The sequence below is a fragment of the Paramisgurnus dabryanus genome, chromosome 23, assembly GCF_030506205.2.
Source record: "Paramisgurnus dabryanus chromosome 23, PD_genome_1.1, whole genome shotgun sequence".
Taxonomy (NCBI): domain Eukaryota; kingdom Metazoa; phylum Chordata; class Actinopteri; order Cypriniformes; family Cobitidae; genus Paramisgurnus; species Paramisgurnus dabryanus.
The window spans coordinates 31,109,223-31,129,986 of record NC_133359.1 but is presented as its reverse complement, the minus strand read 5'-3'; the positions used below and the strand labels follow the sequence as shown (position 1 = coordinate 31,129,986).

Here is a 20,764-nt window from a genome sequence, read left to right as displayed (position 1 = left end):
TTTAAACCTGTATGCATTAGTTTTTTCTGATTAACACAAAAGAAAATATTTTGAGGAATGATGGTAAACCCACAGCAGATAGTGACCATTGACTCCCATAGTAGGAATAAAAAAATGATGGAATTTTATGGGTTCAATGAAAAAACTTTCATAATTTACTCATCCTTGTGTTGTTTTAAACCTGTATGCATTAGTTTTTTTCTGATTAACACAAAAGAAAATATTTTGAGGAATGATGGTAAACCCACAGCAGATAGTGATCATTGACTCCCATAGTAGGAATAAAAAAATGATGTAATTTTATATGTTAAATGAAAATTATTTCATAATTTACTCACCCTTGTGTTGTTTTAAACGTGTATGCATTAGTTTTTTTCTGATTAACACAAAAAAAATATTTTGAGGAATGATGGTAAACCCACAGCAGATTGTGACCATTGACTCCCATAGTAGGAATAAAAAAATGATGGAATTTTATAGGTTCAATGAAAATTCTTTCATAATTTACTCATCCTTGTGTTGTCTTAAACCTGTATGCATTAGTTTTTTTCTGATTATCACAAAAAAAATATTTTTAGGAATGATGGTAAACCCACAGCAGATAGTGACCATTGACTCCCATAGTAGGAATAAAAAAATGAAGGAATTTTATATGTTAAATGAAAATTATTTCATAATTTACTCATCCTTGTGTTGTTTTAAACGTGTATGCATTAGTTTTTTTCTCATTAACACAAAAGAAAATATTTTGAGGAATGATGGTAAACCCACAGCAGATAGTGACCATTGACTCCCATAGTAGGAATAAAAAAATGATGGAATTTTATAGGTTCAATGAAAATTATTTCATTATTTACTCATCCTCGTGTTGTTTTAAACCTGTATGCATTAGTTTTTTTCTGATTAACACAAAAGAAAATATTTTGAGGAATGATGGTAAACCCACAGCAGATAGTGACCATTGACTCCCATAGTAGTGTAACCCCCTTGAGTTATGCTTGAGTTGTTTAAAACAATGTATACCACAAAGCAATGTTTGTATGTTTGCTGCAATACTACATCTAACCGCTAGGGGGCAGTAAACAATGCAATATGTGAGTGAGATATTCAGTGTAAGATTCAGATGAAGAAGCCAGCTCAACTTGCTTACACGTGGCTGGCAGTAGGTGCAATATATTATTTAAATTTCGTTAAGTTCTTTATTTCAAAGTGTATTCATGTTTACTAAGACTCTTGTTGATTGCTCAGGTTGATGTTGCATCTCATCTCTGAAACAGTCAATGCTTCATTTTGAGTGCTTTTGTTTTTGAGAACTCTGGTGAGTTTTTGCTGATTCATGCATTACTTTGGATTAATTGACATTATCTTTCACTAGTTGTTGTCATAGAAAAAACCAATCAGAGTTGTTTATGATGATTAAACGTGTATTTTTATATGTGTAGGAGATTGAAATGTCATTAATTTATGTACAACATTAATTCATCTGTTTAAATTGAATGTTTGCATCATCATTTGTATGTAAATGAAAACAGAAAAAGAACAAATAAGATGTTGTGCAGTGAGATAATACATTCAGGCACTTTTATGTGGTTAAGTGTGCCTATGTTAACATTGTTGGATTAACAACTGAGCTCATGAACATTTTGTGCACCTGATATAAGATGTCAAAGTATATAGAAATGTTTAATGTGACTTATTTTGTGCAGATTGGTTTTTTTTGAATGTCGATTCTGTTGATCCACGGTTGAACGGCGAGCCAGTGCCTGATCTTTGATTCAAAGAGCCATCGCGATTCCATGCGGATCCGTTGAACTTGAGATAAGCACACAAACACTACCCGGGTAGAAAAAGTAACAGAAAAAGGCCTTTACACATCCACATTTGAACATTACGCCCATACACACACACACATAAAGGAGGACTATTGAGACTTTACACTGGACAATTTTTGGGTTCAATATCAAGTTTTGTTCTTTCTGGTTGAGTATGAATCCATTGTGAATTGAGACCATTGTGATTTCATTTACATTGTGGGAATTGTTCATTTAAAACTTTGTATCTGTAATAAAATTGCCGGCTGTTAATTAATTGAATATACTTTAACCCAATTCTTTTATCATTTTAAAATCCTCCTAGAGCCGAACCTAGGCTTTACTTTAGATTTGTTGAGTATACTATATTGAATACTTACCCATCTGTTTCCGTGTTACATACCTTTTCGTGGCGAGCCAGCCAGGAGGATTTATTTTACAGCCGGTTACAAGTATATTTGGACAGTGGTGAAATTTCAAGTTTTATTTTTTTGAAGAATATTTGTGATTGAGCACAATGAGTATGTCTGATATTGAAAAGTGTTACAATGTCAAAGCACAATGTTCATTATGTGTGTTAGGCATTACTGATAATGACACAGATGATGACATTACTGCAACTTTTGAGAAATATGGTGATATTGTGAAAGTAGTGAGAGTAGCTCCCCCTACTGGGCAGACAGGACAGTCCATTATTATAGTTGAGTTTGATGTACACACTCCAGTCACACATCTTGAGCCTAATTTCCCACTGGAAGTTAAGAGTGTGAGAAATCCAGCAGTTACATGGTATGCAGATAGCATCAAAGTACTAGCACAGCGCTCTGCGCAGCCCAGTGCCCAAGTGCCAAGTTCATCCATTGAGTCAAGTGATGACAGTGATAATGCTGACCACGAAGAAGTCCCTTCTGACAACAGTGACATCATTCCAAAGAGGTATATAAAAAGACAACCTTTTAAGAAGCCAAAATCAAAGTCACGTGTCTTTAGCTCAGACAACAACCCTGATCCTGCTGTGAGGAAAAAAATGACAAAGCCTGCCTCTAACACACTTACCAATGATGACCTAAACCCTCCTGAGATACAGCGTATTGTGGTTGAACATGTCATCAAAAATGATTCTTTTTCTGTGCAGACACACTCCAAATGGCTGCGTTCCTTCTCAGGAAAAGTACCTAAGCCCCCAGGAGAAGCTGATTTTGATACGTGGTGTCTTCATGTTGACCTTCTGTTGCAGGATTCACTTCCCATAGATATCCAGCGAAGGAAAATCTTAGAGAGCCTCTTACCACCAGCTTCAGATGTGGTTAAGCAGCTTGGTTCCACAGCTCCTCCTAGAGACTATGTGAAGCTCCTAGACTCTGCATACGGCTTAGTTGAGGATGGTGATGAAATCTTTGCTCGTTTTCTGAACACCAACCAAGATCCTGGGGAGAAAGCATCTGATTATTTACAAAGACTACAAACACTGCTTAGTACTGCGGTTCGGAGAAATGGTGTAAAACGGTCATCTGCAGATCGTCAGTTGTTGAAACAATTTCAGCGTGGCTGCTGGGATCATTCATTAATACTTACCCTTCAGCTGGAGTCAAAAGCGAAGACACCACCTGACTTTGCAGAGTTTTTGTTGCTGCTCAGAACTGAGGAAGACAGACGTACGGCAAAACTGGACAGAATGCAAAGGCATTTAGGCAGTTCAAAACCTAAAGCTGCCATTCATAGTCGATCTGTCATTGACATGTCTCCTTACGGTGACTCAGGGATGCTGCAAGCCTACATTTCCGAAACAGAGGCTTTGAGAAAACAGGTAGCTGATCTCCAAATGCAGCTTAGATCCTCCAAAACTGAGGAGAAGAAGAAGAAGAAACATGAGTCTGGATTGACAGAATACTCAAAGACTGTGACACCTAAAGTGGAGATGTTAGCTCAACCAGTCACAGCTAAACCACCAAAACCTTGGTTTTGTTTCAGATGTGGTGAAGATGGCCACATAGCCAGGGCATGTGAAGGTTCCATTAACAAAGCGCTTGTGGACCAAAAGTATAAAGAGCTCAAGGTGAAACAAGATGAATGGAAAGTGAAGAATGGAATGCCGTTAAACTGGACGGGGTTTCAGTAAAGGGACATACTGGGGCCCATTGCAGCAAAGGATGTCCCAAAGAAATGAACGAAAAAGAATTAAGATGTCAAGCTCACTCAAATCTTCCTACAAATGAAAGTGAGTTAATCTCTGGCATAATGGGTCCTAAATGCATAGCTCAAATCATTATTGAGGGACAACTTTGCAACGCTCTTCTTGATTCAGGGTCACAGGTGACCACTGTGTCCAAATCTTTCTATGATACATATCTCTCATCCTCCCAAATTCTCCCCCTAAATGATCTTATTGAAGTTGAAGGAGCTGGGGGGCAAATTGTACCATACTTGGGCTACACTGAAGTGAGCATACATTTTCCAGAAGACATTGCTGGAAAAGCCGAAACCTTTAACACACTTGCACTTGTCATCCCTGACTACAAGTACAATGCTGAAGTTCCAGTGCTTGTTGGCACCAACACGCTAGACCTATTATTTCAGTCTTGTTTTGGAAATGACAACAGTTACGCTGCCCCCAAAGGCAAATTCCGATACTCGCCCCTTATGAAAGCTCTATTGCACAGATACACCCTGGGACAAAGCAATGGTAAAGTGGGCCAAGTCAAGCTACAGGGAAAGAACCAAGTCACCATTCCAGCGGGTCAAAAGATGGTCCTGGATGGGTATGCTAGGAATGTGTCTACAATTGCTGACGCTCCGCTCGTAGTAGAGCCATCCACTCCCTCCAACCTCCCTGGTGGTCTGCTTTTGTGCAGCTACGTCCTGACCAGCCCCAGGAGGACCTCATTTAAAGTCCCCATTATCCTCCAGAATGAAACTGCACATGAAATCACACTCCCAGCTAACTGTTGTTTAGCTGAGCTCTATGCTCCATCAGCTCTGTCTACATTAAAGAACACCACAGCTGAAGAGAAAGAGAAAAGTGTTGTGTCTTCCACTACAAAAGTCAGCTGCAATGCTGTAAGTTCCACTAATCCTAAAAACAATCTCATGTTCAATTTCACAGACTCTTCTCTCTCAGAAGAATGGAAAGAAAGAATCACAACAAAGCTTAACTCCATTCCTGAAGTATTTGCAGTAGGCGAGCTTGATTACGGGCACACTACAGCTGTCAAACACAGAATCCGTCTTTCAGATCCAACTCCTTTTAAACAGCGAGTGAGGCCCATCCATCCCTCAGATTTTGAAGCTGTTAGGCTTCATCTTCAAGAGCTTAAAGATGCAAAAATCATCCGTGAGTCGGAGAGCCCTTTCGCTTCGCCAATAGTTATTGTAAAGAAGAAAAATGGTGCTATCCGCCTGTGTGTAGATTACAGAAAACTAAATAATCAGACAATCAAAGATGCTTATGCACTGCCGAATATTGAGGAAACATTTTCTGCGTTGACAGGATCCAAATGGTTTTCCGTCATGGACTTAAAGTCAGGTTATTATCAAGTGGAGGTTGAGGAGGAGGATAAACAAAAAACGGCATTTGTAACACCTTTTGGATTCTGGGAATTTAACAGAATGCCGCAAGGAGTAACAAACGCACCCAGTACATTTCAGCGTGTTATGGAAAAGTGCATGGGCACCTTGCATCTTAAAGAAGTCCTTGTCTTTCTCGATGACCTCATTGTCTTCTCAAAAAGCCTGGAGGAACACGAGGAACGCCTTATGAAAGTTTTGAACCAGCTGAAAGAGTTTGGTCTAAAGCTATCTCCAAACAAATGCCACTTTTTCATGAAATCCGTTAAATATCTCGGACACATTGTTTCGGAGAAAGGTGTAGAAACAGACCCTGAAAAAATCTCTGCACTTACCACCTGGCCAAAGCCGACAAACATCAGTGAGCTAAAATCCTTTTTGGGCTTCACTGGATACTATCGGAGGTTCGTCAGAGACTATTCCAAAATTGCCAAGCCATTGAATGCCCTAACAGTTGGCTATTGTCCACCTCGAAGGAAAGCAAAGGGCTTTAAACCTCCCTCCAATTCTGATTTCAGGGAACCTTTTGGGGGAAGATGGACACCTGAGTGTGACACCGCATTCCAGACACTAATCCAAAAGCTGACCACCGCCCCGGTGTTGGGATTTGCGAATCCAAAACTACCGTACATCTTACATACAGATGCTAGTCTTCATGGTCTTGGTGCAGCCTTGTACCAGGAACAGGATGGTCACATGAGGGTGATTTCATTTGCCAGCAGAGGTCTGTCAAACTGTGAAAAGCGTTATCCCACCCACAAGTTAGAATTTTTAGCGCTAAAGTGGGCAGTGACAGATAAGTTTTATGACTATCTGTATGGGGCAGAGTTCACCATCATGACTGATAATAATCCCCTCACATATATATTAACATCTGCCAAGCTTGACGCTGCAGGGCACAGGTGGCTCGCGGCCCTGTCTACTTTTAACTTCAGCATTCAGTACAGAGCTGGAAGAAAAAATCAAGATGCCGATGGCCTCTCCAGACGACCACATGATCAGGTCGGCCCTGATTTCAGTTCTCAGGCTGAAGATGACCGTATCAATCAGTTCATCTCCAAGTTTTTGAAAGGAGAAAATAAGGTTTCCTTTCCAGAAGAAGCTGTGAGAGCTGTTTGTCAAAAGCATCAACTCTATGATTGCACAGTGGAAAACCAAAATGCTAGCTTACCTGTTGCTCTGGAATGTCTTGCCATTGAAACTGATGCCATCCCAGTGGAGTTCTATCAAGCTGAGTATATTCCTGGTTCCTGTACTCTTCCCAGGATGTCACAGCAAGACTGGGCTGCAGAGCAAGCAAATGATCCTGTCATTAGTAGAGTGACTGACCTCTTAAACACTGGAAAACGTCTTTCTTACCGTGTCAGACAACAAGAAAACAGAGAAGTCCAGCTTATGCTTCGGCTGATTCACCAACTTGTAGTAATTGATGGAGTCCTCTACAGGAAGCGTATGAATGGTGGAGAGCCTCTCTATCAGCTAGTTCTACCCCAGAAGTATAAGGAAGTTGTCTTAAAAGCTTTACATGACTCCATAGGTCATATGGGAGTGGAGCGGACTTTGGATTTAGTTCGCACACGGTTCTATTGGCCAAGGATGTCGTTGGATGTTGAAACCAAGGTCAATACTTGCGAGAGGTGTATCAGAAGAAAGGCAAAAGCAGAAAAAGCATTTCCCCTTGTTAACATTGAGACCAGTCGACCATTAGAACTAGTCTGCATGGACTACCTTTCTCTTGAGCCAGATGGTAAAGGTACCAAGAACATTCTAGTCATCACTGATCATTTTACCAAGTATGCGGTGGCCATTCCAACAGCTGATCAAAAAGCAAGGACAGTTGCTAAAGCACTTTGGAATAATTTCTTCGTTCATTATGGGATACCAGAACGCCTGCACAGTGATCAGGGTCGAGATTTTGAGTCTGCTGTGATCAAAGACCTGTGTCTTCTACTGGGTATAAAGAAGACTAGGACCACTCCATACCACCCACGTGGAAATCCTGTGGAGCGGTTTAACCGAACTCTTCTCCAAATGCTTGGAACTCTCCAAGAAGAAGACAAGATCAGATGGCATGATTTCGTGCAGCCCCTGGTACATGCCTATAACTGTACGAAAAATGACACCACCGGATTTTCTCCTTATCAGCTGATGTTTGGGAGGCAGCCGAGTCTTCCAATAGATGTGGCCTTTGGTATCAAACCTGAAGGTGAAAAGAGAGTTAGTCACGCCGAGTACATCAAAAAGCTTCAAGAGAGTTTGCAAGAGAGCTACAAGATTGCTGTGGAATACAGTAGGAAAACAGCTTCTCGCAACAAGCAACGATATGATCTGAAGGTGAGAGAATCCACTTTACAAGCTGGGGACCGTGTTCTCGTTAAGAACGTTGGCATAAGGGGCAAGCACAAGATAGCTGACCGTTGGAGCAAGACCATCTACCAAGTCGTAAAACAAATAAATGATTCTCCTGTCTATGTTGTCAAACCTCTTACTGCAGATGGACCTGAAAGGACCCTCCATCGAGATCTACTCTTGCCTTGTGGATTTTTAAACCCAGAAAAGTGTGATGACGAAAACAAGATGGAGGAAGAGGAAATGGAAAAGACGACTTGCTCTAAGGAACCACCAACAGCTCCAGTTAATGTTGTTGAACAACCAAGTGATGGTGATGAAGAACCAGATTCCTACTTCCCAGAAATCATGCAGGATAGACTATATCCTACAATAACAATTGTCAAGGACATGCCCTGTTCACGGGAGGTGGAAGAAAATTTTAGTAAGACAACCCTAAATCCACATGCACAACCATTTCTGCCTTTTGGAGGTGAAGATAACCTTGACATTGAAATTGAACATGTGCAAGTTGATGAGGAAAACAAAGAGGAAGAGGCAGAGTCTATAGCTGGAAAGGAAAAAACAAACTTACCTGAGAACACCCTGGAAGAAAATGTGGAACACTCACCTGTGAAGGAACAGGATTTGGAGAATGTTGATGTCAACAGTGATGAGTCTATGGAGGAGTCGGTCAGCCGAATGGAACCTATTGAAGAAAAAAGAGAGAGAATGAGAAAAGAGGAAAAATACAGTGAAATGCTGATGGATGAGAATGAAAGAAATGGAAATACCCCTGTGCAGGAAGTACCAGAGCTTAGACGTTCCACAAGAATAAGAGAGCAACCTGTTCGACTAACTTACCCCTCATTAGGAAACCCCTTAGCATTAGTTATGCAATCCCTGTTAAGTGGTTTAAGCAAAGCTTTCACACAAGCCCTCGAGTCAGATGATTTCCCTGAGGTTAGAATGCTAACTCCTGATAGATCAGTGGTTTTATAGGTACATGCAGAGACGCATGCAAGTTCAGGAGGGGAGGATGTAACCCCCTTGAGTTATGCTTGAGTTGTTTAAAACAATGTATACCACAAAGCAATGTTTGTATGTTTGCTGCAATACTACATCTAACCGCTAGGGGGCAGTAAACAATGCAATATGTGAGTGAGATATTCAGTGTAAGATTCAGATGAAGAAGCCAGCTCAACTTGCTTACACGTGGCTGGCAGTAGGTGCAATATATTATTTAAATTTCGTTAAGTTCTTTATTTCAAAGTGTATTCATGTTTACTAAGACTCTTGTTGATTGCTCAGGTTGATGTTGCATCTCATCTCTGAAACAGTCAATGCTTCATTTTGAGTGCTTTTGTTTTTGAGAACTCTGGTGAGTTTTTGCTGATTCATGCATTACTTTGGATTAATTGACATTATCTTTCACTAGTTGTTGTCATAGAAAAAACCAATCAGAGTTGTTTATGATGATTAAACGTGTATTTTTATATGTGTAGGAGATTGAAATGTCATTAATTTATGTACAACATTAATTCATCTGTTTAAATTGAATGTTTGCATCATCATTTGTATGTAAATGAAAACAGAAAAAGAACAAATAAGATGTTGTGCAGTGAGATAATACATTCAGGCACTTTTATGTGGTTAAGTGTGCCTATGTTAACATTGTTGGATTAACAACTGAGCTCATGAACATTTTGTGCACCTGATATAAGATGTCAAAGTATATAGAAATGTTTAATGTGACTTATTTTGTGCAGATTGGTTTTTTTTGAATGTCGATTCTGTTGATCCACGGTTGAACGGCGAGCCAGTGCCTGATCTTTGATTCAAAGAGCCATCGCGATTCCATGCGGATCCGTTGAACTTGAGATAAGCACACAAACACTACCCGGGTAGAAAAAGTAACAGAAAAAGGCCTTTACACATCCACATTTGAACATTACGCCCATACACACACACACATAAAGGAGGACTATTGAGACTTTACACTGGACAATTTTTGGGTTCAATATCAAGTTTTGTTCTTTCTGGTTGAGTATGAATCCATTGTGAATTGAGACCATTGTGATTTCATTTACATTGTGGGAATTGTTCATTTAAAACTTTGTATCTGTAATAAAATTGCCGGCTGTTAATTAATTGAATATACTTTAACCCAATTCTTTTATCATTTTAAAATCCTCCTAGAGCCGAACCTAGGCTTTACTTTAGATTTGTTGAGTATACTATATTGAATACTTACCCATCTGTTTCCGTGTTACAGTAGGAATTAAAAAAATTATGGAATTTTATAGGTTCAATGAAAATTCTTTCATAATTTACTCATCCTTGTGTTGTTTTAAACCTGTATGCATTAGTTTTTTTCTGATTAACACACAAAAAAATATTTTGAGGAATGATGGTAAACCCACAGCAGATTGTGACCATTGACTCCCATAGTAGGAATAAAAAAATGATGGAATTTTATAGGTTCAATGAAAATTCTTTCATAATTTACTCATCCTTGTGTTGTTTTAAACCTGTATGCATTAGTTTTTTTCTGATTAACACAAAAGAAAATATTTTGAGGAATGATGGTAAACCCACAGCAGATAGTGACCATTGACTCCCATAGTAGGAATAAAAAAAAGATGGAATTTTATAGGTTCAATGAAAATTCTTTCATAACTTACTCATCCTTGTGTTGTTTTAAACCTGTATGCATTAGTTTTTTTCTGATTAACACAAAAGAAAATATTTTGAGGAATGATGGTAAACCCACAGCAGATAGTTACCATTGACTCCCATAGTAGGAATTAAAAAAAAGATGGAATTTTATAAATTCAAGAAAAATTCTTTCATAATTTACTCATCCTTGTGTTGTTTTAAACCTGTATGCATTAGTTTTTTTCTGATTAACACAAAAGAAAATATTTTGAGGAATGATGGTAAACCCACAGCAGATAGTGACCATTGACTCCCATAGTAGGAATGAAAAAAATTATGGAATTTTATAGGTTCAATGAAAATTCTTTCATAATTTACTCATCCTTGTGTCGTTTTAAACCTGTATGCATTAATTTTTTTCGGATTAACACAAAAGAAAATATTTTGAGGAATGATGGTAAACCACAGCAGATAGTGACCATTGACTCCCATAGTAGGAATAAAAAAAAGATGGAATTTTATAGGTTCAAGAAAAATTCTTTCATAATTTACTCATCCTTGTTAGGGCCCGAGCACACCGGGGTGTGAGGACCCTATTGTTCTTCAAGGAGTTATTATTATTATTATTATTTTTCTTTTTCTTCTCCGACTTCAGCGGGACTTTAGAGGGCCTAAACATACTCGAAAACTCATGAAATTTTGCACAGATGTCAAGAGTGATGAAAATTTACATGTGGTGTAGGCTTTAGAATTAGGCGTGGGAAAATGGCTCTATAGCGCCACCTACAAATTTTCAACGAAGCAGCCCTCGGACTGTGTTTGACGTACAATTACGAAATTCGGTACACTTCTGTAGTATGACAAGACCTACAAAAAAGTCTCTTGGAGCGAAGCCGTAAACCAAACAGGAAGTCAGCTATTCTGAGTTATTTTTGTGATTTGGGCGCAGTTTTTGTCATTTCCAGGCGTCATACTTTAACTAACTCCTCCTACAGTTTTCGTCGGATCATCTTCATATTTGGTGAGTGTCATCTTAAGGCCTTTGTGATGCCAAATTGTGAAGGATTTGACTCTACGTAAAAATTTGTGTCGGTTCTGGCCCAACAAAGTTTGATGTTTTCCAATGAAACAGGAAGTTGCTGGAACTCATGCATACAATGTCCGATCTGTCCCAAATTTCACATGATTGCTAAGAGTCCTGACCTGAACACATCTACATAACAATTTTCATTTATAGCCATAGCGCCACCAGCTGGCAACCTGAAGGAACATGTTTTAGCGCCACTTTCAAATATTGAATTAAGCAGCCCTTGGACTGTGTTTAACTTACATGTACGAATTTCGGTATACTCGTGTATTATTACAAGCCCTACAAAAAAGTCTCTTGGAGCAACGCCCTACACCAAACAGGAAGTCAGCTATTTTGAATTATTTCTCAGATTTTGGCTCAGTTTTTCTCATTTCCAGGCGTCATACTTTAACTAACTCCTCCTACAGTTCTCGTCGGATCATCATCATATTTGGCGAGTCTCATCTTAAGGCCTTTGTGATGCTAAATTGCGAAGGATTTGATTCTATATTAAAATTTGTGTCGGTTTCGGCCAGCCAAAGTTTGATGTTTCGCTATGAAACAGGTTGCTGGAACTCAGGCATACAGTGTCCGATCTGTCCCAAACTTCACATGATTGCTAAGAGTCCTGACCTTAACACATCTACATGTCAATAGTCACTTACGGTTATAGCGCCACCAGCTGGCAACAGGAAGTGACATGTTTACAATGATTATGCAATGTCTGATCTGTCCCAAACTTCACATGATTAATAAGAGTCTTGGACTGAACACATCTACATGTCAATAGTCACTTACGGTTATAGCGCCACCAGCTGGCAACAGGAAGTGACATGTTTACAATGATTATGCAATGTCTGATCTGTCCCAAACTTCACATGATTAATAAGAGTCCTGAACTGAACGCATCTTCATGTCAATAGTCACTTATGGTTATAGCGCCACCAGCTGGCAACAGGAAGTGACATGTTTACAATGATTATGCAATGTCTGATCTGTCCCAAACTTCACATGATTAATAAGAGTCCTGGACTGAACACATCTACATGTCAATAGTCACTTATGGTTATAGCGCCACCAGCTGGCAACAGGAAGTGACATGTTTACAATGATTATGCAATGTCTGATCTGTCCCGAACTTCACATGATTGATAAGAGTCCTGACCTGAACACATCTAAATGTCAATAGTCACTTATGGTCATAGTGCCACCAGCTGGCAACAGGAAGTGACATGTTTACACTGATTATGCAATGTCCGATCTTTCCCTAACTTCACATGATTAATAAGAGTCCTGGACTGAACACATCTGCATGTCAATAGTCAGTTATGGTCATAGCGCCACCAGCTGGTAACAGGAAGTAACATGTTTACAATGATAATGCAATGTCGGATTTGTCCCAAACTTCACATGATTGCTAAGAGTCCTGAACTGAACACATCTTCATGTCAATAGTCACTTATAGTTATAGCGCCACCAGCTGGCAACAGGAAGTGACATGTTTACAATGATTATGCAATGTCGGATTTGTTCCAAACTTCACATGAGTGATAAGAGTCCTGAACTGAACACATCTTCATGTCAATAGTCACTTATGGTCATAGCGCCACCAGCTGGCAACAGGAAGTGACATGTTTACACTAATTATGCAATGTCTGATCTGTCACAAACTCCACATGATTGATAAGAGTCCTGGACTGAACACATCTACACGCCAATAGTCACTTATAGTTATAGCGCCACCAGCTGGCAACAGGAAGTGACATGTTTACAATGATTATGCAATGTCTGATCTGTCCCAAACTTTACATAATTGACAAGAGTCCAGGACTGAACACATCTACATGCCAATAGTCACTTATGGCCATAGCGCCACCTGCTGGCAACAAGAAGTAACATGTTTTACACTGATTATTCAAAGTCAGATCTGCCCTAAATTTTACATGATCAATAAGAGTCCTGTACTGAACACATCTATGTGCCAATATTTACATGTAGTCACTAATACTCACACACACACACACACACTCGCTCACTCTCTCTCTCTCTCTCTCTCTCTCTCTCTCTCTCTGTCTCTCTCTCTTTCTCTCCCTCTCTCATGCTATCTTACATGATGCTACCTCGCTGTAATTTGTAATTAGCAACAGGAAATGTGGCACATTATACTACACTTATAGTACTACACAAATAGTTCACCTATGTTTACATGCTTAAATGTCTATTTACTACTGTTCCCTTTAATTCTTATGCCACGGCGTGGTGGTGTCATGTGTGCGAGGGCCCTTCCATCACTGCTTGCAGTTTTAATGTTGTTTTAAACCTGTATGCATTAGTTTTTTTCTGATTAACAAAAAAGAAAATATTTTGAGGAATGATGGTAAACCCACAGCAGATAGTGACCATTGACTCCCATAGTAGGAGTAAAAAAATGAAGGAATTTTATATGTTAAATGAAAATTATTTCATAATTTACTCATCCTCGTGTTGTTTTAAACCTGTATGCATTATTTTTTTTCTGATTAACAAAAAAGAAAATATTTTGAGGAATGATGGTAAACCCACAGCAGATAGTTACCATTGACTCCCATAGTAGGAATAAAAAAATTATGGAATTTTATAGGTTCAATGAAATTTCTTTCATAATTTACTCATCCTTGTGTTGTTTTAAACCTGTATGCATTAGTTTTTTTCTGATTAACAAAAAAGAAAATATTTTGAGGAATGATGGTAAACCCACAGCAGATAGTTACCATTGACTCCCATAGTAGGAATAAAAAAATTATTGAATTTTATAGGTTCAAGGAAAATTCTTTCATAATTTACTCATCCTTGTGTTGTTTTAAACGTGTATGCATTAGTTTTTTTCTGATTAACACAAAAGAAAATATTTTGAGGAATGATGGTAAACCCACAGCAGATAGTGACCATTGACTCCCATAGTAGGAATAAAAAAATGATGGAATTTTATAGGTTCAATGAAAATTCTTTCATAATTTACTCATCTCCGTGTTGTTTTAAACCTGTATGCATTAGTTTTTTTCTGATTAACACAAAAGAAAATATTTTGAGGAATGATGGTAAACCCACAGCAGATAGTGACCATTGACTCCCATAGTAGGAATAAAAAAATGAAGGAATTTTATATGTTAAATGAAAATTATTTCATAATTTACTCATCCTTGTGTTGTTTTAAACGTGTATGCATTAGTTTTTTTCTGATTAACACAAAAGAAAATATTTTGAGGAATGATGGTAAACCCACAGCAGATAGTGACCATTGACTCCCATAGTAGGAATAAAAAAATGATGGAATTTTATAGGTGCCATCAACTGTGTGCTAATTATATATTTTATTTTAATATTTTCTTCATCATTTAACAAGATACTTCTAAATAATATTTTTCCTACTATGGAAGTCAATAGTAATTTATTTCATTATTTGCTTTGCAGGCTTGCAGAGCTGATATGATGACGACTTAAACATCCTCGACACAACTGAAGGCACAACTTAAAGAGATTGTTCTATGAAAATTATTTCATTATTTACTCACCGTCGTGTTGTTTTAAACCTGTATGCATTAGTTTTTTTCTGATTAACACAAAAGAAAATATTTTGAGGAATGATGGTAAACCCACAGCAGATAGTGACCATTGACTCCCATAGTAGGAATTAAAAAAATTATGGAATTTTATAGGTTCAATGAAAATTCTTTCATAATTTACTCATCCTTGTGTTGTTTTAAACCTGTATGCATTAGTTTTTTTCTGATTAACACAAAAAAAAAATTTTGAGGAATGATGGTAAACCCACAGCAGATTGGGACCATTGACTCCCATAGTAGGAATAAAAAAATGATGGAATTTTATAGGTTCAATGAAAATTCTTTCATAATTTACTCATCCTTGTGTTGTTTTAAACCTGTATGCATTAGTTTTTTTCTGATTAACACAAAAAAAAAAATATTTTGAGGAATGATGGTAAACCCACAGCAGATAGTGACCATTGACTCCCATAGTAGGAATAAAAAAATGATGGAATTTTATATGTTAAATGAAAATTATTTCATAATTTACTCATCATTGTGTTGTTTTAAAAGTGTATGCATTAGTTTTTTTCTGATTAACACAAAAGAAAATATTTTGAGGAATGATGGTAAACCCACAGCAGATAGTGACCATTGACTCCCATAGTAGGAATAAAAAAATAATGGAATTTAATAGGTACCATCAGCTGTGTGCTAATTATAATCTAATAATAATTTTTCACAATATTTTCTTCATCATTTATAAAGATAGTTCCAAAATATTTTTTTCCTACTGTGGAAGTCAATGGTAATTTATTTCATTATTTGCTTTACAGGCTTGCAGAGCTGATATGATGACGACTTAAACATCTTCGACACAACTGAAAGCACAACTTAAAGAGATAGTTCAATGAAAATTCTTTCATAATTTAATCATCCTCGTGTTGTTTTAAACCTGTATGCATTAGTTTTCTTCTGATTAACACAAAAGAAAATATTTTGAGGAATGATGGTAAACCCACAGCAGATAGTGACCATTGACTCCCATAGTAGGAATAATAAAATGATGGAATTTTATAGGTTCAATGAAAATTCTTTCATAATTTACTCATCCTTGTGTTGTTTTAAACCTGTATGCATTAGTTTTTTTCTGATTAACACAAAAGAAAATATTTTGAGGAATGATAGTAAACCCACAGCATATAGTGACCATTGACTCCCATAGTAGGAATAAAAAAATGATGGAATTTTACAGGTTCAATGAAAATTCTTTCATAATTTACTCAATCTTGTGTTGTTTTAAACCTGTATGCATTAGTTTTTTTCTGATTAACAAAAAAGAAAATATTTTGAGGAATGATGGTAAACCCACAGCAGATAGTTACCATTGACTCCCATAGTAGGAATAAAAAAATTATTGAATTTTATAGGTTCAAGGAAAATTCTTTCAAAATTTACTCATCCTTGTGTTGTTTTAAACCTGTATGCATTAGTTTTTTTCTGATTAACACAAAAGAAAATATTTTGAGGAATGATGGTAAACCCACAGCAGATAGTGACCATTGACTCCCATAGTAGGAATAAAAAATGATGGAATTTTATAGGTTTAATGAAAATTCTTTCATAATTTACTCATCCTTGTGTTGTTTTAAACCTGTATGCATTAGTTTTTTTTGGATTAACACAAAAGATAATATTTTGAGGAATGATGGTAAACCCACAGCAGATAGTGACCATTGACTCCCATAGTAGGAATAAAAAAATGATGGAATTTTATAGGTTCAATGAAAATTCTTTCATAATTTACTCATCCTTGTGTTGTTTTAAACCTGTATGCATTAGTTTTTTTCTGATTAACACAAAAGAAAATATTTTGAGGAATGATGGTAAACCCACAGCAGATAGTTACCATTGACTCCCATAGTAGGAATAAAAAAATGATGGAATTTTATAGGTTTAATGAAAATTCTTTCATATTTTACTCATCCTTGTGTTGTTTTAAACCTGTATGCATTAGTTTTTTTCTGATTAACACAAAAGAAAATATTTTGAGGAATGATGGTAAACCACAGCAGATAGTGACCATTGACTCCCATAGTAGGAAAAAAAAGATGCAATTTTATAGGTTCAATGAAAATTCTTTCATAATTTCCTCATCCTCGTGTTGTTTTAAACCTGTATGCATTAGTTTTTTTCTGATTAACAAAAAAGAAAATATTTTGAGGAATGATGGTGAACCCACAGCAGATAGTGACCATTGACTCCCATAGTAGGAATAAAAAAAATGATGGAATTTTATAGGTGCCATCAACTGTGTGCTAATTATATATTTTTTTTAATATTTTCTTCATCATTTAACAAAATACTTCTAAATATTTTTTTTCCTACTATGGAAGTCAATGGTAATTTATTTCATTATTTGCTTTGCAGGCTTGCAGAGCTGATATGATGACGACTTAAACATCCTCGACACAACTGAAGGCACAACTTAAAGAGATTGTTCAATGAAAATTATTTCATTATTTACTCATCGTCGTGTTTTTTTAAATTTGTATGCATTAGTTTTTTTCGGATTAACACAAAAGATAATATTTTGAGGAATGATGGTAAACCCACAGCAGATAGTGACCATTGACTCCCATAGTAGGAATAAAAAAATGATGGAATTTTATAGGTTCAATGAAAATTCTTTCATAAGTTACTCATCCTTGTGTTGTTTTAAACCTGTATGCATTAGTTTTTTTCTGATTAACACAAAAGAAAATATTTTGAGGAATGATGGTAAACCCACAGCAGATTGTGACCATTGACTCCCATAGTAGGAATAAAAAAATGATGGAATTTTATAGGTTCAATGAAAATTCTTTCATAATTTACTCATCCTTGTGTTGTTTTAAACCTGTATGCATTAGTTTTTTTCTGATTAACACAAAAAAAAATATTTTGAGGAATGATGGTAAACCCACAGCAGATAGTGACCATTGACTCCCATAGTAGGAATAAAAAAATGAAGGAATTTTATATGTTAAATGAAAATTATTTCATAATTTACTCATCCTTGTGTTGTTTTAAACGTGTATGCATTAGTTTTTTTTGGATTAACACAAAAGATAATATTTTGAGGAATGATGGTAAACCCACAGCAGATAGTGACCATTGACTCCCATAGTAGGAATAAAAAAATGATGGAATTTTATAGGTTCAATGAAAATTCTTTCATAATTTACTCATCCTTGTGTTGTTTTAAACCTGTATGCATTAGTTTTTTTCTGATTAACACAAAAGAAAATATTTTGAGGAATGATGGTAAACCCACAGCAGATAGTTACCATTGACTCCCATAGTAGGAATAAAAAAATGATGGAATTTTATAGGTTTAATGAAAATTCTTTCATAATTTACTCATCCTTGTGTTGTTTTAAACCTGTATGCATTAGTTTTTTTCTGATTAACACAAAAGAAAATATTTTGAGGAATGATGGTAAACCACAGCAGATAGTGACCATTGACTCCCATAGTAGGAAAAAAAAGATGGAATTTTATAGGTTCAATGAAAATTCTTTCATAATTTCCTCATCCTCGTGTTGTTTTAAACCTGTATGCATTAGTTTTTTTCTGATTAACAAAAAAGAAACTATTTTGAGGAATGATGGTGAACCCACAGCAGATAGTGACCATTGACTCCCATAGTAGGAATAAAAAAAATGATGGAATTTTATAGGTGCCATCAACTGTGTGCTAATTATATATTTTTTTTAATATTTTCTTCATCATTTAACAAGATACTTCTAAATAATTTTTTTCCTACTATGGAAGTCAATGGTAATTTATTTCATTATTTGCTTTGCAGGCTTGCAGAGCTGATATGATGACGACTTAAACATCCTCGACACAACTGAAGGCACAACTTAAAGAGATTGTTCAATGAAAATTATTTCATTATTTACTCATCGTCGTGTTTTTTTAAATTTGTATGCATTAGTTTTTTTCGGATTAACACAAAAGATAATATTTTGAGGAATGATGGTAAACCCACAGCAGATAGTGACCATTGACTCCCATAGTAGGAATAAAAAAATGATGGAATTTTATAGGTTCAATGAAAATTCTTTCATAAGTTACTCATCCTTGTGTTGTTTTAAACCTGTATGCATTAGTTTTTTTCTGATTAACACAAAAGAAAATATTTTGAGGAATGATGGTAAACCCACAGCAGATAGTGACCATTGACTCCCATAGTAGGAATAAAAAAATGATGGAATTTTATAGGTTCAATGAAAATTATTTCATAACTTACTCATCCTTGTGTTGTTTTAAACCTGTATGCATTAGTTTTTTTCTGATTAACACAAAAGAAAATATTTTGAGGAATGATGGTAAACCCACAGCAGATAGTTACCATTGACTCCCATAGTAGGAATAAAAAAATGATGGAATTTTATAGGTTCAATGAAAATTCTTTCATAATTTACTCATCCTTGTGTTGTTTTAAACCTGTATGCATTAGTTTTTTTCTGATTAACACAAAAGAAAATATTTTGAGGAATGATGGTAAACCACAGCAGATAGTGACCATTGACTCCCATAGTAGGAATAAAAAAAAGATGGAATTTTATAAATTCAAGAAAAATTCTTTCATAATTTACTCATCCTTGTGTTGTTTTAAACCTGTATGCATTAGTTTTTTTCTGATTAACACAAAAGAAAATATTTTGAGGAATGATGGTAAACCCACAGCAGATAGTGACCATTGACTCCCATAGTAGGAATAAAAAAATGATGGAATTTTATGGGTTCAATGAAAAAACTTTCATAATTTACTCATCCTTGTGTTGTTTTAAACCTGTATGCATTAGTTTTTTTCTGATTAACACAAAAGAAAATATTTTGAGGAATGATGGTAAACCACAGCAGATAGTGACCATTGACTCCCATAGTAGGAAAAAAAAGATGGAATTTTATAGGTTCAATGAAAATTCTTTCATAATTTCCTCATCCTCGTGTTGTTTTAAACCTGTATGCATTAGTTTTTTTCTGATTAACAAAAAAGAAAATATTTTGAGGAATGATGGTAAACCCACAGCAGATAGTGACCATTGACTCCCATAGTAGGAATAAAAAAAGATGGAATTTTATAGGTTCAATGAAAATTCTTTCATAATTTACTCATCCTCGTGTTGTTTTAAACCTATATGCATTAGTTTTTTCTGATTAACACAAAAGAAAATATCTTGAGGAATGATGGTAAACCCACAGCAGATAGTGACCATTGACTCCCATAGTAGGAATAAAAAAATGATGGAATTTTATGGGTTCAATGAAAAAACTTTCATAATTTACTCATCCTTGTGTTGTTTTAAACCTGTATGCATTAGTTTTTTTCTGATTAACACAAAAGAAAATATTTTGAGGAATGATGTTAAACCCACAGCAGATAGTGATCATTGACTCCCATAGTAGGAATAAAAAAATGATGTAATTTTATATGTTAAATGAAAATTATTTCATAATTTACTCATCCTTGTGTTGTTTTAAACGTGTATGCATTAGTTTTTTTCTGATTAACACAAAAAAAATATTTTGAGGAATGATGGTAAACCCACAGCAGATTGTGACCATTGACTCCCATAGTAGGAATAAAAAAATGATGGAATTTTATAGGTTCAATGAAAATTCTTTCATAATTTACTCATCCTTGTGTTGTTTTAAACCTGTATGCATTAGTTTTTTTCTGATTAACACAAAAAAAAATATTTTGAGGAATGATGGTAAACCCACAGCAGATAGTGACCATTGACTCCCATAGTAGG

The 20,764-nt window shown here is 36.0% G+C and overlaps 1 long non-coding RNA gene across 1 annotated transcript; it reads left to right on the top strand.

The window, feature by feature from the left end:
• Positions 1-984: 984 nt before the first annotated feature.
• Positions 985-2,720, top strand: LOC141281523 (uncharacterized). Its single transcript, XR_012335893.1, has 3 exons — positions 985-1,166; positions 1,249-1,318; positions 1,707-2,720. It is a non-coding gene; the product is annotated as an uncharacterized lncRNA (long non-coding RNA).
• Positions 2,721-20,764: the final 18,044 nt, after the last annotated feature.